Raw genomic sequence first — 14,082 nt, 5'->3', positions numbered from 1 at the left:
TTTCGTCGTGTGTGCTCCAAGTGGGTTTTAAGTGTGTTGTTTCGGAGTGTTTTTAATACTGTGGCCAACTTTTAACCTGTGCATGCGCATTCAGTGTCTTCTCTGGGTTATAAGAATCGCCAACTGTGTTTTTCAACTTTCTGGTGACTTTTTTAACTGTCCCCCATGAACATCTACATGTCAGTGTACTTTTACCTCCATTTTCTCCCCTTATTCTGTTTTATGTTCCCCTTTTTTATCTGCTTATGTATGTATCATTTTATTCTTGTTTTAGTTGTCGTGTCACTCGGCTGAAGAGCGGCGGATTGTGTCGCTGACAGCCAGGGGCAGGGGAATGAAATCACAATAAAGAAAAAAAAAAAGTTCACGACAGTCAGTTTTAGCCCTGACGACGACCATGGAGGTAGTGGTCGAAAGCTTGGAGTTTTATCCTGAATTGATGTGGCATATACACCGAGAGATTTTTATTCAAGAAATACGTCGCGAAAGACTTCGTAGCCAACTTTTGATTTTGTCACGAAGTCATAAAAAGTCTTAAATAAATCTTCTCCGCTAACGTGGCCTCTCAGCGACAATATTTTTAGCAATTCTTCCCTAAATTCTTTACTTTCAATACCCAGAAAGGGCACGAAAATAATGGACGTTCTTCATCAACAACGTCGTATGATTCATGTAGTGCTATGGCGTAGCAAGGCGCTTTCCGCAGAAGTTCGAGCAAACTACTTTTATTGTCAGCAGCCAAAATTTCGGTTCTGCTTGTATTACTTCTTGCTGACAATGGACTACCTCGAATTGTGGCAACAACATCCTTTTTCTCTTCGAAAAGTGCCATGGCCATTTTCAACATACTTTTTTTTTTTTTTTTTTGCTATCTCAGAGTCTGCAACTGGCTTCTGGAGTTTATTAACCGACCAAGACACACGCATTGCTCCTTCTGCAGATTTTTCTTGCTCACTCATAGAGCGAACTAGGAGGGTTGTACTGTCGCTTTAAATTGGCACTTCTGACACGAGCGCCAGTTCTGTTGCATATGAAGCAAATTGCAACAGCTCCAGGCCTCAGGAAAGGCAAAACAATATTGTTCAGTCCAATCAGTCAAAAACGTCCTATTTTCACTACGAACATGACGCTTTTTAGGATGCATAGCGATGAAAAACAAACGATATAACTCTCTCCGTCCGAACAGGCCTTGGAAGGCCCAAAGGTACCGACCGCGTCATCCTCACAGCCCACAGGCCTCACTGGATGCGGATATGGAGGGGCATGTGGTCAGCACAACGCTCTCCCGGCCGTATGCCAGTTTACGAGACCGGAGCCGCTACTTATCAGTCAAGTAGCGCCTCAGTTTGCGTCAAAAGGGCTGAGTGCACCCCGCTTGCCAACAGCGCTCGGCAGACCGAATGGTCACCCAACCAAGTGCTAACCCAGCCCGACAGCGCTTAACTTCGGTGATCTGATGGGAACCGGTGTTACCACTGCGGCAAGGCCGTTGGCAAAATTGGACATGGGGCGGTAGTAAGGCCCGTTTCACACTGGTACACTGGTGACAGTCGCCAGTGACGGTCACCGGTAATTTTGGTGAACACTCCTGGATCACTGGTGTCCGACACCGCAGGTATTGCCACCTGATTAGTTAGTGAAATGGACTCGAGCGAGGAGGAACTTTTGTTGGTACTTCTAAGCAGGAGGAGGAGGAGGAGGAGGAGTAGAATGAAGACAAAACGTTTATTACACATACATCCACTGCTACATGATCGGCTGGAGAAAATATTGTTTTATACTCTGTATGTGGTTTGAAGATATGTTAACTATTCAGGGATAGCAGGACATGTCACCTCGTTTAGTCCGTGGAGGAAATATTACGAACAGTGTCATAGATGTCTTTGCAAACTACTTCGTTTGCCCTGAAGGTGAAGGGGCTTGGCAGCTGCAAAAAATGTAATTGCTAGAAATGTTACGTCAACGTTAATGTGGTTAGGCCTCATTCTTCATCTGGCAATGTATTTGTGATGTGCGTGGTGCAATTGTTACTATGTTAACTGTAAGAAGTCACATTATTGTATTCACTGAACTGATTGGCACTTAAAGTTATAGTGAGTCAGGAACTCGTACCTCAATAATATTATAATAAATAAATAAAATTAATAAATGTAGTAGCCACATATGCGTAAATAATTGTAATGAAGAATAATATTTTATCTCTATTTTTTGGACCATAAAGCGGAAGGCCTTGAGACGCAGAAGAAGAGGGGGCGAGGGATACAAATGTGGTTGAAGGTTACTACCCTCCTAGCCACCACTTTTTTGCTGTAGTCATCGCTTTTGACATCCCAAATAGCGGGACGACATTCTCCTTCACTTGTAAAATCTTCCGTGTTAATGAAATATAAACTCATGGCTACAATGTGTACAATATGTGTACAATATGTGTATAATATACTGGGTGATCAAAAAGTCAGTATAAATTTGAAATCTTAATAAACCACGGAATAATGTAGATAGAGAGGTAAAGATTTACACAAGTGCTTGGAATGACATGAGGTTTTATTAGAACAACAACAAAAAAAACAAAGTATTGCTAGACGCGTGAAAGATCTCTTGCGCGCGTCGTTTGGTGATGATCGTGTGCTCAGTCGCCACTTTCATCATGCTTGGCCTCCCAGGTCCCCAGACCTCAGTCCGTGCGATTATTGGCTTTGGGGTTACCTGAAGTCGCAAGTGTATCGTGATCGACCGACATCTCTAGGGATACTGAAAGACAACATCCGACGCCAATGCCTCACCATAACTCCGGACATGCTTTACAGTGCTGTTCACAACATTATTCCTCGGCTATAGCTATTGTTGAGGAATGATGGTGGACATATTGAGCATTTCCTTTAAAGAACATCTTCTTTGCTTTGTCTTACTTTGTTATGCTAATTATTGCTATTCTCATCAGATGAAGCTCCATCTGTCGGACATTTTTTGAACGTTTGTATTTTTTTGGTTCTAATAAAACACCATGTCATTCCAAGCATGTTTGTCAATTTGTACCTCTCTATCTACATTATTCCGCGATTTATTCAGTTTTCAAATTTATACTGACTTTTTGATCACCCGGTATAATGAATGTTTCGCGGCACTGTCTCAGAAATGACTGCCTGTCTGTTGGCAAATCCGCAGTGCTGTGTCTGTGATCTGTGTCCCAGTGCGAACACTCCAATTCAGACTAATGCATGTCCGGCGGTGACTGCTGTGAAGACAGTGACTGTATGTTGAGAGGGTGAGTCACTGCTGAGTGACAGTGGCCCGGTGAGGCGGTGTAGTGTCCCGGTGTGAACGCTCCAGTTCAAACCAATCTATCTCTGTCGGTGACCGTCGCAAGTGACCGTCACCAGTGTCCCAGTGTGAAACGGGCCTAAGGATCGGACCCGATCCAAAGGCTGAGCACTCTCAAACTCTCATCTACGCTATGAGAACAGCTAACACGTTATAAGCCTCGATAATAATGAAACGCTCCGTACCAGATCGCAACAACTACTGACGAAGTGGCCATAAAATTTGTATACTTTATGTAGATTCGTTGTTTACAAAAAAAAAAAAAAAATACCGGCCCCCTACGCAACATGTGCCGACGCACCGCAGAGAAATAACTTCCGTGTCAAAGTGTATGCTGCCGCACGCCAAAGGAGCCGTATCGCAAAGTAGCCGCACTGCAAAGAAAGCTCTTCGTTGGCAAAGATCGTCGCCACCGAGTGAACTCGTCCGAAGATTCATAAAGTAGCTTTAAGCTATCGTTCGAGCTAAGAACACAAAAAATAGTGTTTAAATGAATACGACTTCTCCAACTTAATAGAGGTTTCAGAGGTGGCCATAGCCTGAAATCGACTTATAACATTTCATTGTTCATTAAATAAAATTCTCGTGTTGCATTCGTGTGAACAGAGCTTTTATGTGGCTCGACATACATTGAAGAGGTAAAGAAACTGGTACACCTTCTTAATATCTTATAGGGCCCCCGCGGGCACGCGGAAGCGCCGCAACACGACGCGGCATGGACTCGACTAATGTCTGAAGTAGTGCTGGAGGGACCTGACACCATGAATCCTGCGGGGCTGTTCATAAATCCGTAAGAGTATGAGGGGGCGAAGATCTCTTCTGAACAGCACGTTGCAAGGCATCCCAAATATGCTGAATAATGTTCATGTCTGGGGAGTTTGGCGGCCAGCTGGAGTGTTTAAACTCAGAAGAGTGTTCCTGGAACCACTCCGTACCAATTCTGTACGTGTGGGGTGTCGCATTGTCCTGCTGGAATTATCTGAATGCACAATGGAAATGAATGGATGCAGGTGATCAGAAAGGGTGCTTACGTACGTGTCACCTGTCAGAGTCGTATCTAGATGTACCAGGGGTCCCATATCACTCCAACTGCACACGCCCTACACCATTACAGAGCCTCCAACAGCTTGAACAGTCCCCTGCTAACAAGCAGGGTCCATGGATGCATGAGGTTGTCTCCATACCCACACACGTCCATCCACTCATTAGAATTCAAAATGACAGTCATCCGACCAGTTGACATGTTTCCAGTCATCGACAGTCCAATGTTGACTGGCCCAGGCGAGGCATAAAGCTTTGTGTTGTGCAGTCATCAAGGGAACCCAAGTGGGCCTTCGACTCCAGAAGCCCATATCGATGATGTTTCGTTGAATGGTTCGCACGCTGACACTTGTTTCTGGCCCAGCGATGAAATCTGCAGCAGTTTGCGAAATGGTTGCACTTCTGTCACCTTGAACGACTCTCTTCAGTCGTTGGTCCCGTTTTTGCAGGATCTTTTTCCCGCCGCAGCGATGTCGGAGATTTGATGTTTTACCGGATCCCTGATATTCACGGTACACTCGTGAAATGGTCGTATGGGAAAATCACCACTTCATCGCTACCTCGGAGACGCTAAAGCAAGCTTGCTCCAGGAACCCACCAACCACAAAATTTCAGCCATTTGGCCTGTTATTACAATCTCTGTTAGAAATCTATCACTATCTTTTATTCCCAACAACGGCAGTCCCTATTTTGTGATGTGTGATTTTGGAAATACAAGGAGGCGGGCGCTTGGCCTATCCTTTCGTTGCCGGAAAAGTGTGGATGTCAAATGGCAGAATCGAGTTTATTTTAAGTGTCAGGGATGTGATTTTGAACTGAATTTTTTAATTGTTCCCTTGATGAATCTCGAAGTTATACTGGGGACCGATTTCATGAGTGTCCACCGCTCTGTTATGGATTTAGGTGGAGGTGTCGTGACCTTAAATGTTGAGGGAAACTCCGAATACTGCAGGCAGTACGTGCGTACAACCTGCCTGATGCAGCACTACCAAGAGGCATGCATGACTCGCTGTCACTAGTCACACATCACGGTGCTGTCAAGGAAGAACCTGACGGAAGAAGATGAAGTTTGGTATGCCTAGGGGATGTGCCATCTGCAGTGGTTGTCATTGTCTCACACAATGATGACACCACAGCACAAGTAGAGACACAGTTAGCCCACGGCAGCACTATCAAGAGAATGGCATGGCTCGCTACAACTGAGTCATGCACTGCAGTGCTATTAAGGATTGAGTAGATGGAAGAAGGTGGGTGGTGCGCCCAGCTTGTGTATCATCCACGCTGTCTGCCGGTGCCACAGTAGCTAGTGGTACTTCGCAGTGACAAGTCAGCAAGACGAGACAATGTGCCCACACCAGTCCAGCTGAGTACTGCAACCTGACACTGTTCCTTGTGTTATACGATGTGAAGAAGATGTCCGCTGCATTCCAATGATGTGTGACAGTAAGCGAGTGCATGTCACCCTAATGCAAACGCTTATTGCAAGGTGGAACCATCCGGTACGTGAAGCCGCAGCCTACCTGCTGTACATGTACACGTCGCAGTGTCCTGAGGTGTTATTGTGGAGGAGGACGAGATTAGTGTTTGAAGTCCTATTGACGGCTAGGTCATTACAGATGGATTAGGGAAGGATGGAGAAGGCATGCGGCCCTGCTCTTTCGAAGGAACCATCCTGGCATTTGCCTTAAGCGAGTTAGGGAAACAATTGAAAACCTAAATCAGGATGGCCGGACACGGGTTTGAACCGTCGTCCTCTCGAATGTGAGTCTAGTGTGCTAACCACTGCTCTATCCCACTCAGTGGAGTGAGTATCCGAGATGATGGGGATCCGTAAGAGCCGGATTGAAGAATGCCAGAAGGAGGAAGACTGCTTGGGTCGCAGATAAACAGTCTCCAGTTACTAACAACTGCAACATCGAGCCCTTCCATTGTTGTTGTGGCTTTCAGTCCGAAGGCTGGTTCGATGCAGCTCTCCATGCTACCTGTGCAAGCCACTGCATCACCGAGAAACCACTGCAACCTACATCCTTATGAATCTGCTTACTGTATTCATCTCTTGGTCTCCATCTATGACACTTTTAGCCCCCCCCCCCCCCCCACTCCACACTTCCCTCCAGTGCTAAGTTGGTGATCCATTGATGTCTCAGAATGTGTCCTACCAACCGATCCCTTCTTCTAGTCAGGTAGTGCCACAAATTTCTTTCCTCGCCAGTTCCATTCAGCACCTCCTCATTAGTTACGTGATCTACCCATCTAATCTTCACCATTCTTCTGTAACACTACATTCTCTTCTCTTCTTGTTTAAACTGTTTATTGTCCATGTTTCACTTCCATACATGGTTACACTCCATATAAGTACTTTCAGGAAAGACTTCCTGACTCTTAAATCTATACTAGATGTTAAGAGATTTCTCTCCGATTACTCGCCAAGTAACTTGCACCAAAGGTCCACCAAGTATCCCACATCCTTTGGTGTTCATGTGACAAGTGATGTGGAAGGTGCAACGAATATAAAAGAAAGTCAGTGCGTGTTCTTCGTACAACATAACTTATGATTTATTTTCTGTGCTTGATTTCACTGACAATTTGATTGGGTGTTTGGTGAACTTTGTTATTTACACCAGTTGAGGTTTTAGTTGTGTGTTTATTTATTGTACTGACTCTTAACTAATATCAATTCCGTTTGAGTTTTCTTGGTCCCTGAGACCTATGACTTATCAAAATAATTTTTTATTATTTGGTGCAGTGGAATAATCCAAAGGAAAGGACTGTGACATTCATGCTTCCAGGCATGACAAAGGCTGATGTACCTCTGTATGTAAATTGCGTGCTACATATTGTTAATGTATTATTTTATCTGTTGATGAATTTGCTTTATTTATTTTTGTCTTGTGATTTTTGTGTATATTGTTGTCGCGATTTATGATTATCTTCTTGTATAAATTGTGGCAATCTTTTTCATCACTATTTCCATGTGGCAAGTAATTTCTTTTAACATTTTCCTGTCTTACGTTGCTTTAACACTCTCAGTACTGGTCCAATACATGTTCATGTTTGCAGAATCCAGGCAGTTTTAGCTGTGTTCAAAAATTTATGTACTGGAAAATATCGAACATATAAATACAAAATTAACACTATTTTAAGCCTGTTTTGTCTTCTTTAATATGCAACTATGAACAAAATCCTGTCAGATATAACATGGACATCTTGTATTATTATACATGACACTGTTTTCGTAAAAGTAAAGAAGTCATACATTTCTACATAAGTAGAGTAAATGAGTTCATAAACACATAATTATCAGGTGAGAATATCGTATTTAAATACACTAGCAGTTTCGCATGGATTTCTAATGTATTTTTGTATGAGGTATTTTAAGAGAGTTCCATATACAACGCCACACGGCACTGTTTGCACTTGATACCGTGTCTCCATGCAAGATATTTTCCCACTTTCTTTCTTTGCTTTTGAAGTACAAACATAACATACACAGGAGGCAAATTTTTTGCTTGTGGGTGGTAAATGCTGCATGAAATGTCTCTGTGCCAATCAGCATACACCAGTTTGGTTTCTCGAGCTGTTGGCAAGATTGGTAATGAAATCAGTTATTGTCTTTTTCTTGGTCTGAAATGAACTGTGTAACCAAAATGCTTTTGATGCTCCTAGTAAGAGCAAATGAAAGAACAGTTTCTACCACCATTTTACAGTTCTGTGCCGGAACACATAGTACTGCATTCGCCTTCAAAGACATCTGTGTCGTCCGAATCATCTTCACTATGTAGAGGATCGACAATGTTTCCGAAATTCAGGAAATCGTCTATTTCTTGATAAGATAAACTACGGCACACCATTTCTCTTATACAGAATACGAATTATATGCTCTACCGACGGGCGAAAACAATGACTCATAGCGAAAACAAGAAGCACATTCACGCCATCTGTCCGTGTGACTAATCAATAACAGTATAAACATCGTACATCAATAGTCAGAGGTGCTAAAAAAACGCGCAGCGCTTCTTAATCAACAAATTGCCTGTCTGTAAACCCAAGAGCGAGCAGAGCATTTGGTGGGGAAGGTGATCTTTCCCGGAAGAACCCTGCCACTGACCTACAGGGGCACCCAAAATCAGTTGCCCTGCCCATTACCTGTTTTGCCGTGTAAATCGGCGTGCAATGATATACGTCGTTTCTGTTTGTGGGATCTTAGTTGCCAGCGTCAGTCAGTTAACTTTGTGCGCTTACTGATATACTTCGGAACCTGGAAGTGATGGATAATCGCTCTGCATTATAAGAAAATGTGCAGTATAAGAAGAACAGGAGGTATTTGCGGAGTAACGAACGTTCGATCGTCTTTAACGTTATTTCAGCGTGTATTAAGAAGCGACACAAAAAGAACTGGTGGCTGATATTACCAGTCCCAAACAAAGGGCTGCAAATGTCAGGCTCACCACAATAGGACGCATAAGGAAGGAACGCGGAAATAAACAGCATGGTTTACTGGAATCACCACGAAAGAAAACTACTAATTTTGGGAGAAAACCATTCGTTATAGATAGTTTCATATAATCGGTCATTCGATAAACGGTGGAGGATTTTTACATAAATCAAAAATTAGTGCCGACATGACGGAAATTACCTACTAGTGTTAAACAAAAAATCCATTTTCCTTGGCTGAAAGACGTTTTACACAAGTTCTACACAAGACACTGTGTGAAATGGGATTTGCTTGGAAAAGATCTTTAAGTAAACGAAAGATTCTGGTAGAGAGAACGGATATAATCGACTGGCGAGGTAAATACTTGATCCAGGTGAAGAAATTAAAGGAGCTAGGTAGAAACTTCTTTTATATTGACGAAATTTGGATGGACAGCAATATTACTTATAGAAAGTGTTGACAGGATCCTGGCGCTGGTGGCATTATGGACAATGTTAGTTGAAGCAATAGGATTATTGTGATCAACATTGGATCAAAAGATCGGTTTTTACCGAACACACAGTTAATTTATAAAGCGGTATGTGCAACAGGGGACTACCACGGGCAAATGAGCTACAAACGTTTTTCAAATTGGATATCGACTAAAGTAATTCCGAATCTGCCTCCGAACTGTGTTATTGCTGTTGGCAACACATCATATCACAACAAGGAGCAATAAAAGGGACATGATAGAATGGTTATTAAAAAATAAGGTGGAAGCTGATTTGTCAATGAGAAATTGAAAATTATTTGATTGAATTAAACAACATAAGCCAGAAGACAAAGTATTTGAAATTAATAAAATACTTGAAGCTCATGGATACATTGTACTGCAACTTCCACCATACAACTGTGACTTAAATCGAATTGAACTGGCGTGGGCAAAATTCAAACATTTCGTCAGAAGAAGAAATATTCTTGGAGAGATTTGCATGAGGAAGTTACTTCAGTTAATGACAGAAGGTATGTAGCAGTTTTCTGAGTTTCCATTTTTTATTCCAAACTAAGTTTTGCAGTAACCAAAAAAAAGCATATACATACACGTGTCCCAATTTTTAGAGGTTTTGAAACGATAACTCACGATGACTGTAGAAGATGAGATTATTGAACACATACTAGACGCCATAGTTATAAATTTACAAAGTGACACCGATAATGACAGTGACACTGTTGATTATGACCTCTAAAATACGATGTATGTAAATAGGAAATGAATACTTTCTTCAGAAATACGTTGTGTATGCTTTCAAACCTGACTATGTTCATGTACTATAAAGTTCGTTTTGGTAGAAATGTACTACATGGTAGTAAAGGTGTTCAACAGTTTTCCAAGATAAATGCAGTCAAATGTGGTCCAAGGCAATAGATATCTTTATCACTCGTCGTACAAAATCAGCAATAATTCAAGAACTTCATGGTAAAATTAATTAATTTTTTGCTAATAGAATGCGATTCAATCACATAAAACCTTTGATGCTTATGGAACACCAGCATTTGAATGTATTCTGTCACTAAATATCAATCTTGGTTACTAACTATTCACCTAATTCTAAGATATATTGCTTAAATACGTACGCAGTAGCTATCCTGAACACTGCTGCAATTTCCTTCAAAACATGTACACCGATTCTCGATGTCTATGTAAAAAGCTTGACACACGAGATGCGTTCACATGTTAGTTTTTATTTTATTTGTTAATCTAAAGCCATGTTAGCCTCTTCAAAATGTTTCTCATTACGTACTGTGCACTTATCCCAGTGCTTTTTCCGATTCCCGGAAAACTTTTGGAACTTTTGCTTCAGGATAGTTTATAGCTCTCTTAACTATGCATTTTGAATCTCATCCATGCTTGTAAAGCCGCTGCCCTTTATGGCCTGCTTTGAAATGATTATATCACTTGCATGCCCTTGTTTTACGCATTGCAGACTCGCCAAAGGCAATATTTAACATTTATAAAAACTTGATACTCTTTATTCCATTCTTATAATAAAATTTAATACAGATTATCTACGCTATTTATATACAAACAAATAATCGTTGATACTAACGAAACACATGTAACGTTTTTCACGGCTGACAATAGACTAAATATCCAATATGCATAACATTATACAGATACTTTTCAGACATGTTTACGAAGACAGTGTCAAAAAAGTAGTGCGAATCGGACGCAACACAACACGCGAAATTATAAATTTTCGGTCCTTTTTGAAACTCTCTTCGTGTTGCAAAAATTGTTACGTTTCAACGCAACCCTTCAAAAATAACTTCTACCTTTTAGTAGAAACACAAAGTAAGAGCAAGCCTTAAATGCCATAAGTTGATTGCCCTATACGGTGTTCGTTTTACGAATAGTAGTAGAGGAACATGACTTCCGTTCCTATGTTAATATTATTTACTCTATAATGTTGTATTTCGGAAGAAGCTATGGTCTTATGCTCTTAAGGATTTATCTAAAAATAAATGCTCCCGGGACGTATCTGTACACAGCGTAGCTACAGATTTAAAGTGCGGGTCGCGACAGGGCAGGTACTACGTTGTGAAACAGCCTGTGGAAGTGCCTTCTGACGTAGCTGTGTAGATAGAGTGGGGGCTCGCTTGCTCTTCAGTTTACCAACAGACTTGGCGGTTCTGGAAGGAAGCGCGGCCGGTAGAATCGTTTTTTTAGTGTTCCTTTGAAGCTTTATGGTATATCTGAGTAAAAAAAAAGGTGACTGGTAATGTCCTTGCACGGGAAGGTGCTAATTTTTCGCAGGAAGCACAAAGTGACGAAACGTCTTAGTGTGAGACGTTCCATTGGTTCTGTTGAGGTGCCTTCGGCCTTTCTATACTTATTTGCACCTCTCTTGATCGTAACATCTGTACTTTCGATTCTAGGGAGAAGGATGAGCAGCAGAGAGTTTCGTTGAACAACCGCAGTGGCACTTTTACAGGGAAATAGTATCATTTATCAACTTATTCTTTACATTTCATACACCTATAGGTATACGTAGTTATACAGGATGAAGCAAAATTCGCGCACTCGGGCTTCGCAGTGCGACTCTTCACATGCCAGTGATAGAAAAATGTCTCTCACAAAATTTCGTCCGGTGAGTATATCCGGCAGAAAAAGGACGTAAAAGAGTGGCAACACTGTAACCGCATTTATGGTAACTACCTCTGTCATCACATAACAGTCATACCGACAGTTGTTGCAGTGGATAGAGTTATGGGTTACCATGCAGGAGGTCCATGGTTCAATCCTGGGTTGAGGCATATGTTCTTCATTTGGTACGGTATGTGGCATCTTAATCGTCAACAGCGATTGCAGCAGGTCCTATAGAAAACATTTGCACTTACATACTACAATCTTAGAAATGTTGGTCCGCTTTGAAACAAGCCCTTTCCAGATCGTGGGCGTGAATTTATTTGCACTACTTCATCTACTAGATGCAAAAACTGTTTTCTTTGTAGTCTCCTCCAATGGTCCCATAGATTAGTACCAACTATTATTCTTAACCTTGCTTTTCAACATTGAGTACGGTAACCGCATGCTGTTTAGTATGTAACTCAAATTATTACCATTATTATTATCATCATCATTATTATTATTCTATCGATGGGATTGTGGAAACATCATGTCTATTACAATTAGGGAAACAGTGTAATTCGAAACTAAACATTTCGCTATTAGCGGTGTCGGAATGATTCATGCACAACAATGTCTGTCAGAGGAGTAATGCGCGTTGAGGAAGATTCAGAGAGAAGAAAAAAATGGATTGTTAACTGTCGTCGCGAAAACTGGGAACCTGGACGGAGCGCACAGTTATGTATTGTAAGTAAATAATGTTTATTATGACCTGAAGCAATATTTAATAGTAAAAATCGTATGTGATATTCGAACATAGGTTTTTGTTTAGCTGTTTTGAAAGTACTATCTCTTATCAGAGATTCTGCCGATAGGGAGTTAGCAGCCACAAAATATCATAACACAGCAAAACATTCCAGAATATACTGTATTTAGAGTACAATATGTGTGTCTTACAGTATATTCACAGTCATTAATCAAATACAAGCCACGATCGCTTAAAACTTTTATATAGATGACCGTTTTCGGCAGAATTAAGCCTAAACTGCCATCATCGGATCTGTATCACAACAGTAATCATAACACTTGAGAACTATCTGTTATTTTTAAAGTTGGGAAAGCTCTCCAGGTCCACTATCGGCATTTCACAACAGGAACACATAATGCAAAACATTAAGCCCCTGGGTTGATAGGGTCTATGTCACGTCAAAAGCTGTACTCAGTTCAATTCTGTCGAAACCGGTCATCTAAGTAACAGTTTTAAGCGGTCTTGGGTTCTATTTCAATAATGTCATCGAATCAGAACTTTGATACTGACCGTGCCTCTGGAGTAATGTTTGTTGCTGTTTCTGCAGGATTATTAGGCCTGTAGTATGTAGGGCTGGAAATTAGTGGTACAAATGATTTTGATAACATAGGCAAGAAGTTTGTAGGAAGTGTTACATTAGGTCCTAAAAGAGTAACAGGAAAAAATTACACAGGTGTTCTTCTTCGAGGTTTAAAAACGCCGTAGAAGCAGATTGTGGCCCATGAAATAACTGGTCCGTCTACTAATGGATCAGATATGAAGACACTTGTATTGTCCAGTGTCCAGGCTGCTACAGTTGTAGGGTTAAAAGTTAAAGCTGTAGTGTCAGATATGGGCAGCAACAACAAGGCCTTGTGGAATGCTTTAGGAGTGAGCATTAATAGAAGTGATAGAAACCATTCTTTCGCTGTAGATGATAAGGAAACAATACATGTTCTTGCTGATCCACCACATTTATTAAATAATATTCATTCTGCTTTTTTATCTCATATTCTTACTTTACCAAAAGATATTTGTAAAGAACATGATTCGCCATCCAAAAATGTTTCACCATCCTCTATGAAAGAGTTATGGGAAATAGAAAACAATTCTAAGGATGGATTAAGGTGTCTGGACCACTTACAAAAGGAACATCTGTTTCCTTCACATTTTGCCAAAATGAATGTTGCAGCTGCAGTTCAGTTGTTTTCTGTAAAAACTGCTGCAGCTTTTCAAAAAGCATTACATCTCAGACAAATACGCAAGGATGCGCTAACCACTGGTGGATACGCGTCATGAATAAATGGTTCGACATAATGTCTGCCAGACACCGTAAAAGATCCATTACTCTAAGGAATAAAGAGAGGAAGTTTTAGTTCCTTGAAAGTGTTG

The 14,082-nt window shown here is 41.2% G+C and overlaps 1 pseudogene; it reads right to left on the bottom strand.

The window, feature by feature from the left end:
• Nucleotides 1–1,376: 1,376 nt before the first annotated feature.
• Nucleotides 1,377–1,494, bottom strand: LOC126185450 (5S ribosomal RNA; annotated as a pseudogene).
• Between the last annotated feature and the right edge of the window lie 12,588 nt (nucleotides 1,495–14,082).

This window comes from Schistocerca cancellata, chromosome 4 (genome assembly GCF_023864275.1).
Source record: "Schistocerca cancellata isolate TAMUIC-IGC-003103 chromosome 4, iqSchCanc2.1, whole genome shotgun sequence".
Taxonomy (NCBI): Eukaryota; Metazoa; Arthropoda; class Insecta; order Orthoptera; family Acrididae; genus Schistocerca; species Schistocerca cancellata.
This window is presented reverse-complemented; position numbering and strand designations above follow the sequence as displayed.